This window comes from Amblyomma americanum, chromosome 1 (genome assembly GCF_052857255.1).
Source record: "Amblyomma americanum isolate KBUSLIRL-KWMA chromosome 1, ASM5285725v1, whole genome shotgun sequence".
Classification (NCBI taxonomy): Eukaryota; Metazoa; Arthropoda; class Arachnida; order Ixodida; family Ixodidae; genus Amblyomma; species Amblyomma americanum.
Window position 1 is genome coordinate 217,923,415 of NC_135497.1, and position 6,745 is coordinate 217,930,159.

The 6,745-nt window shown below is 43.6% G+C and overlaps 1 protein-coding gene across 1 annotated transcript in view; it reads left to right on the forward strand.

Annotated features, from left to right (window-relative positions):
* Positions 1 to 4,518, forward strand: part of LOC144114626 (cytochrome P450 4c3-like) — a 41,889-nt gene extending 37,371 nt beyond the window's left edge. Inside the window, exon 12 of the transcript XR_013311070.1 lies at positions 4,503 to 4,518. The gene's annotated coding sequence lies outside the window, so the exon portion shown is untranslated. The remainder of the gene's footprint in view (positions 1 to 4,502) is intronic.
* The last annotated feature ends 2,227 nt before the right edge of the window (positions 4,519 to 6,745 follow it).

A 6,745-nucleotide genomic window follows, 5' to 3' on the forward strand; every position in this document is an offset into this window, starting at 1 on the left:
ATTGTTGGCAACGTGTAACATGCATGTTTATAATTTGGGACGTTTAAAGAACGCTGTATACATGACTGTTTATATCGTGTGTGTTTTGGTAGACACGTAATTTATATATAAGAGGTGTGAATATTAAACTGGATGCTGGTGTTTTCAAGAAGGATGCATAAAATTTGTGGTATATACGTGAGAACGCAAATAATAACATATGAAAGCTAAGCAGTGCACATTGACAGATGCTAGTGTGTATGATGTCCGTAGTTTTTGTATGTACTCTCATCCGGCTGCACCGACCCGCAAAAAACAATGTTGCTTTCGCGGGGAGGTTGGTTTGGATTATGGGGTTTAATGTCCCAAAGCAACTCAGGCTGTGAGGGACGCCGTAGTGGTGGGCTCCCGTAATTTCGACTACATGGGGTTCTTTAACGTGCACTGACATCGCACAGTACTCGGGCCTCTAGAATATCGCCTCCATAGAAATTCGGCCGCCGCGGCCGCGATCCAACTCGCGTCTTTAGGGTTAGCAGCCGATCAACATAACTGCTGAGCCACCGCGGCGGCTGGTTTCGGAGGGATGGTTTTAATATCTGTGATACAAAAATTTTTCCGATAAATTCGACACTTCTTTGGTCGCACCAGCCCGAGGCTATAGCAACGCCGTTTCGCCAAAAGACTAAACCGCAAACAGGATCGAAGTGCGAGTTATTTTTTGTGATCGATCTCTATACGGTGCATTAAAGGTAGGAGAATTTCCAGCACTCTGCCACATGCACGTTCTGCTACGTAGAGCTGCAGTTAAACATTACACGAGGCATTTACGATCGTGGACGCATCGAAATGTATTCATTTGGAGAGCGCATGGAAAAGTCCCGGCCATGGGATGTCTGTGCTGTGTAACTGTCTGCTTTTGGCAAGCAGTGACAGACAAGCCAATAGGCCGTGTACGAGTACACTGCGAGAGAAAAACAAAAAGATAAAGGAGACGGCGCTTTCACAGTGTTCAGTTGCTGTCTTTTCTGAACAGCGATTCCAAGAAAAAGCGTTAGCAGCGATTGTCAAGAAATTCGTGGTTTCACCCTTGAAGGAAGCTGAGACCAAGAATCAAGCTGTGGCGCTTCTCAACAACCTTGGCCTTGAACGGCTATGCACATAGGTTGGCAAGTGCAAGAAACTTCACCTGGAGATATTTTTCAGTGCGAAAACGCATAAGGTCAACGTCCCGTTTCGGGCAATAGTCTCGGAGAAGAGCACGTGGCAAGAGCATGCGTCACTCTTTCTGCAGTGACACCTTTCGTTCCTGTGCTTCAATGGTCCATTAAGGATTCCAAATTCCGCTGCGCTTGTTTCTTTCCTGAAGGATCGCAACCCAGGAACCTTTGTCGCCTTGAGTATCGAGGTCAAAGACTTATATTACAGCCTACCGCATGACGCACTGTTGAAATATGTAAAAATGTGTATTACAGAAGATAATTATGCGCTAGCCTTCGTCACGAAGTGTGGTCTGACAGTTGAAAGTTTCATAGAGCTACTCCGATTTTACCTGTGTTCGATTGTCGTGGGTTGGCAGGACAACCCTTATTCAGAGAAGGCAGGAGTGTGTATCGGGTCAAGCGTCGTCCCTGTCCTTAGCGAATTTTTTCTCATGTACGTGGATAGGGACTTCGAGAGGGAACTATCAGGACTGCACATTAAGGCCGTGAGGTATGTTGACGACTACCTGGTGTTTACAGACCGCGATCGCTTGGCAGCGCGCGTGGCTGACATTTTGAAGGTATTCAGAAAATATGGTGCAGATCTGGAATTCACCTTCGAGGCACCATCCAACAATGAGTTGCAGTTCTTGGATTTACGCTTGCTATTTCGGTCCCGGTCATGCCTGCTGGAAATACAACCCTAGATTAACCAAACCGCTCCTTAGTTCCCACTCAAGTCATTAAAAAATTTTTAAAAACGGCATTTTCAGTTCCTGCCTTCGGAATTCTATGACAAAATCCTGTCGCCATGCTCTCAGCGACAGTTTCCAGTCTCAACTCTCCAGGATTAGGCTTGCCGGGTACCCAAGTTTTACAGTAACAGAGGCCTGCTCTCGATTGCTGAATTGGGTGAAACAGCAGGACACTCAGAAAACTCGTGACAACCAAAAGGGAAAAAAGAAAAAGGTTGCTGTTTTTCCCTACCTACATCGCTTCACCCATGGGCTGAAAAATGTGGCTAGTCGATATGGAGTAAATGTATATATATCAGCTTCCATCAAACTAAAGCAGTTATGTCCGGCGATCCGAAGGGAGAGGGAACCATCGAAAAAAAAGGTAAGGTTGTGGCACCGCGCACAGACTAGTTCGTCACTGGTCTCTAAGGGGTTGTATACCAAATTCCACTCTCCTGCGGAGCCCGATACATTGGGCAGACGGGACGTTGCTTAAATGAAAGGTTGCAGGAGCACAGAAATAATATAGACAATAACAATGAACTTTCATACTTGGTAAGCCAGTGTAAAAAGTGTGAAGTAATGAAAAAGAATAAAAAATGCGCAGCCAAGTAGCGTAGCACAAAGGTGCTTTACAAGCATTGTGATCAGACCACGCGAGAAGTAATGGAAGCTTTCCATATCAGTCAAGAGCCAAACTGTGTTAGCAAACCGTCAGTCACTCTCAATGACAAAGAGATAGCTTTTCTTGTTGGCCTTTGAGCGTCGTCGCGTGCTTCTCTGCCTGATGTTTTATCGATTTTAGTGTAACATGTGATCTTTTTGTGTGTTTTTTTTTCTTTATAAGCACCAGGTGTTGCTAATAAAACCTTAGTCGAGAGTCAGCGCTCGTCCCGTGTCCTTCTTGTTCTTGTCCGACGTTGTTCGCGCTGTTGTACAAAAGATGCACCTATACCAACTTACCCAACTGAACGTGCTACTTAGTCATCCCGAGTATCGTTCTGGCCGCTGGTGCAGAGTTCGTCGACAGCAGAAGTGCCGCATACTGTCGCATACATTTGCGACACTCGTCTGATGGCTCGTCCTGATGATCAAGCGCCCCTATACAATCAATGAAGTGGAACTAGTGATCAGTAGCGAGGAGGACGAATCCATGTCGAAAATATTTGAGTGGTGACAGAATATCCGTAGAGCCTGTTCTGGTCCGCGCATCCGAGGTTAAAAACTTGCAGTCTGTCATGCCTACAGACCTGTTTCTAGTAGGTTATTTTCAAATATAAATTCAAGGCTTTCAGTTAGAAGACCATAAGAAAGAAAAGAATAATACTTATGTCTTTTTTTTCAAAACAATACGGCGCGTGGTCCTATCATTTTGTGTGCCCCTTTCCCTTCGTCGGTCGCGCTGCCTTCCTTTGAAAGTCTCATGTACCAACTACCCCATACAAGAGTTCTACTTGAATGTTTTTGTATGAAGTACATTTTTCTGTGGCTTTTTTTGTCATATTTTTTGTATGCTTTATTTCTATTGTTTTTTCTAATGATGCGCAAAGCGTTCTTGACAACCATTGTTTGCATTTTTGCTCTCTACTTGTGTATGTAATTTGCATGTTGCCTGCTGCCCTGCAATGTAGGGGCCGAGGGGCATGTCAAGCCACAATTTATGGCTTTTTTAACTCGACACTCACCATGTGTACATGGGAAAATAAAATTGAAATTGAAAATTGAAATACTTGTGTCCCTTGGATGCCTCACTGAACCACGAAACTGGCCATATACGTTTAAATACAAACTTATTAATAAATGAAAACTGGCCTCTTTCAACTTGACAGCGTAACATATGTCATATTGACGCATTGCAGATGGGATAAGGCAGTATCGGCGTCGCTGGAAAAAGAGGATATATTGCCGCCACGCTGTTAATTTGCTTGTCTCCCACCTTTATCGCTTTTCACCTACCTCAGATTTTTTTGTAATGTTACCTCCGGGGCAGCGTTCTCAAATTAGGTGCTGAAACATTTCTGCACTGAGCAGCTGTGTATCAAACGCGGGCTTCAGGAACACTTCAAGGCATGCCACCGCCATTAACTGGAATTGAAGTTTATTGAAATTCACAGCATATACATATTTGTCATGGGACCGAGGCTAAAGGTGACATACAAGTCACCTGACTGAGCCTTCGGCACCACACATTACATGTGCGACAAAACTTGGCGGCCATGGAGCAAAAAAAAACTGTCGGTCACTGGTCGCAGATAAATTGCACATACAAACGCATAATAAATACAACCCTTTACGTACATCAAGTGAGCAGCAAGAAGATCAGAGGATGCGAGAACACCGCAGGAATAGAGCACAAATTATCACATATGTTCCAGAAAGTATAGTCCAGTTTTTTTCCTGAAGGATGACAAGGATGATGATTGTTCAAGAAGATCAAATATGCGAGGGTAACAGTTCAAAAGGTTCGGGATTTGGTAGCGAATTAACTGCTCACCATACCCGGTTCTTATACGAGGTTTTCGAAAGTTGACTTTTCTTAAACCATAGTGTGGGTCTGTATTAGTAAACACCCTTTCTACTGCAGGCTGTCCTACTGTGGTCCACGAGCCCTGTACTTCTCGACTGCTGCGACGCCAGTCTATCCCTGGCGTCGGTGTATCCGATAATATCGCATCCACCTTCTTTCAGTATTGATATTAACTGCCATCAAGAAATTCTGTTTTTCGCTTCCTGGAATCACAAACATACCGGTTGCTTGTTATCGCGCCTGATTGTGACACTTTTTTTTACTAATGAACTGCATTCGATCCTGCTCGAATTGATTTGTCGCTTTCCTCCCGCTGGTGATATACTTAGTGGTAATATCAGTTTTTCTGACATCAGCTTGGCCACCTTAGGTGGATCCACCCGCCTGTCCAAAGAATTTCTTGACCTCGTTCTAATGTTTAAATATATCCAAACAGTGAGCCCGCTAACTCGTAATAATATCCCAATTCATCTGGTTTTTGTCACAGACGCAGAGTTGATACAGTCAATGTCGTGTTTCAATCGCCTGAGCGAACATAAAATGCTATTTTTCAAGCTATCCATCCCATGCTCGACAAGCATTCTTCAAACACATACGCGACTACAACAGGGCTGACTTCACTGGTATCCGCGAAGAATTAGAAATATTTTAACTATTCTTTTGTGAATCCGCCAGCCTCAAATCTGTCAATGAAAATTGGTTGGCATTCAAATATCAACTTTTATCTTTTATTCAAAACCATATACCTCTCGTTTCAATTCGTGGCGACGCGAGCATGCCCTGGTATTCGAACACTTTAACGAAACTATCTAAAAAAAAACTCATTTTTCACGCCGCCCGGACACCGAGTGCTGCTCTTGAATGGGCAAACTTTTTTACTGCTCTGGGTGATTACACAAAGCTTTTAAGACTTTCTTAGAAAAGTTCCATCTCCAGCACCTGCTAAACATCCTCCGCACCAACCCTAAAAAATGCTGCAACATACTTTTACGCGCAGCAAAAGCGATATTTCCTTACTCAACACAGATGGCTCTCGTGCCGGTAGACCAGCGCTTCAATGTAATGAATTCGTACTTGTCATTCATTTTCACGCGCGAACCTGTTCAAAGCATACCCGTCTTGCCTCGTTAAAACTGCGTCCAGATGCGCCTCATTAATATTATATCAGAAGGTACCGTAAAACTCATTGACAGCCTTAAAGCTCCCAAGCATCCCGGCCCTGGCATGATCCCTGCCAGGATTCTCAAGTACGCTACAATAATTTCTAGCCTTATCTTGGAAATCATATTCACCCGGACAATCGGACATTTCTGTCATCGCATAGGCAATAAAATAACACTGCAAAAGAGAGCATCCAGTGCTGCGTAGTAAGCCTGACGGAAGTAACTAAAATAGTGCAAAACTAGGAAAACGTAACTAATGTATAGTTAAAAAATACAGATTACATTTTCAAATAACGGGAAAACGCAATGTCCTGACGCCACGACGCAATCGTGACGCCAAAATCCTGACCTTATGGCAAAACGAAAAATTTCAGACGGGCACAACAAGTGGCAGAGTACAAAGCCTGAAAAATAAATTATTGTAAAGAAAGCTATGGTACACTTCATTAATACGCTGGCAAGCATACATGATAATGACGATGATGTCATCAGGCTTAATGGCACATTTCCTTTTACTTATTTCGGTTCATGAAATAAAACAACCAGGACTAGCAGGCTAAAGGTGTTGCAAACACCTGACAAGGGCCTGTAGTCCTGGCCATTGACAATCAGCGGCAAACAGCAACAGTTTTAGAAACTTTGCTGTTGTAAAAAAAATAAAAAACGAAAAAGAAAAGCAATGAATTCTCATTTTAGTAGAGGAATCTACCTGATTTAATTATATAGCCGTGAATGCAATCATACACTGGTTTCAGGGCATCCTTTGGCGCTTGCCCCGAAGGAGAGGAGAATCCGAAGAGATATACAGGCATACATATATTTTTGGGATGGCATAAGGGTTCTTTGTCTTCTCCCACAGTAATGCACTACATCGGCGCACACAAAAAGTTCTTCGGAACAGATTGTGTTTGCGGCGTGAAAGTCTTTTCAAGCGCATTCTCATGTTCAAAATAAAAGATGAAGACGCCTATTTCTTGCAGTGGTTTCATTTGTCACGCTGCTGCGGCTCCTGTAGGAACAAGACAAGACCTCTGTCGTTCCTATGTAGCCGAAACGACTCCACAACACACGTGTCCGCAGTGGTGTTTCCCACTCGTGGTTCCTGTTACATAGTACTACAATTTCTATTAGCACGAA